This window comes from Lolium rigidum, unplaced genomic scaffold (genome assembly GCF_022539505.1).
Source record: "Lolium rigidum isolate FL_2022 unplaced genomic scaffold, APGP_CSIRO_Lrig_0.1 contig_8750_1, whole genome shotgun sequence".
NCBI classification, from domain to species: domain Eukaryota; kingdom Viridiplantae; phylum Streptophyta; class Magnoliopsida; order Poales; family Poaceae; genus Lolium; species Lolium rigidum.
In genome coordinates, this window is record NW_025901523.1 from 35869 (window position 1) to 37576 (window position 1708).

A 1708-nucleotide genomic window follows, 5' to 3' on the forward strand; every position below is an offset into this window, starting at 1 on the left:
TATCCATCGGATCCCGACAAACACAACATATAGAATTACGAGATAGATGATCTTGAACATGTTAGGCAGCTCACAAGATCCAACAATGAAGCACATGAGGAGAAGACAACCATCTAGCTACTGCTATGGACCCATAGTCCAGGGGTGAACTACTCACTCATCACTCCGGAGGCGACCATGGCGGTGAAGAGTCCTCCGGGAGATGATTCCCCTCTCCGGCAGGGTGCCGGAGGTGATCTCCAGAATCCCCCGAGATGGGATTGGCGGCGACGACGTCTCAGTAAGGTTTTCCGTATCGTGGCTCTCGGTACTGGGGGTTTCGCGACGAAGGCTTTAAGTAGGCGGAAGGGCAACGCGGGGGGCCACACGAGGGCCCCACACACCAGGGCCGCGCGGCCAGGGGCTGGGCCGCGCCGCCCTGTTGTGGCGGTGCCTCGTGGCCCCACTTCCTTTCCCCCTCGGTCTTCTGGAAGCTTCGTGCAAAAATAGCTGGGCGTTGATTTCGTCCAATTCCGAGAATATTTCCTTTGTAGGATTTCTGAAACCAAAAACAGCAGAAAACAGCAACTGGCTCTTCGGCATCTCGTTAATAGGTTATTGTCGGAAAATGCATAAATACGACATATAATGTGTATGAAACATGTAGATATCATCAATAATGTGGCATGGAACATAAGAAATTATCGATACGTCGGAGACGTATCACGGCTCATCCAGTTCGTCAACTGAGATAGTTCAGCAAACAAAGAATGATGCCACTCAAATTTGACATACAAATATCTAGACCACCCTTCCAAAACACGGTGCACCCTATAATAGCAGAGAGTTAATCGCAACATGCAACCACGACCACCCAGGTTGGGCTAACAGACAGCCGCTAGTGGATCTACAGGAGCTTCGAGAACCATACAGAGCAACCTAGCAGTGCGGGGAGCTCACCTGGAAGCTGCTGCTGTTCCCAGCTCCCACCTCTCGCTGTTGCTGCTCCTCATCGCTTCCACGGTAAGATCTTGAAAAAGTAACCAAATGAATGTCATTCGAAATAGCCATGACATTAAAGCAAAACACACTATTTGACTTCAATGAAATGACTCATTCTTAAACTGCAGATTAGTATTGTACATTCAACAGATTACAGAACTGAAAACAAATGAATATGTCAAGCACAAGTGAAGATGAAAAGGAAAGGCAACCTAATGTAAACTAATATTTTGGAATATGTGACAAGAGTATGGAGGTAATATGAGATCATTTTAGCATAAAAGCATTCTAAAAATGTATCCGCAAATTCAGAAGAGAAAAGAAGAAGGAAACCACCTACGCAATAACTTCATGTCCCCTATCATCAGCCATCTGAACATTTGGCCACACGGGTCCTTCCTAGGCAGTTGCAACCCTCACAGAAGGGTGTCTTCTGCAACTTCACATGGGACGACCTATGAAGGGCAAATATAGGGAGATGAACATGGTGGACACAAATCAAACACAAGAAATGTTTCTTTTGCCCAGGCAGCGGTGTCTTGGCATCAGTATGCACGTCAGAAGACATTGTAGTTTGCACTAAAGAACCAAAGTAAAATAGGCAGACAGAAAAGTGACCCCAAGAATTCTAAGTCTGTCAGATTGAGAGTAACACTGATATTCATATCAAAGAACAGAGGTGAACGGAACTTTCGGGAAACGGAAGGACGCGGTACAGACCTTGAAT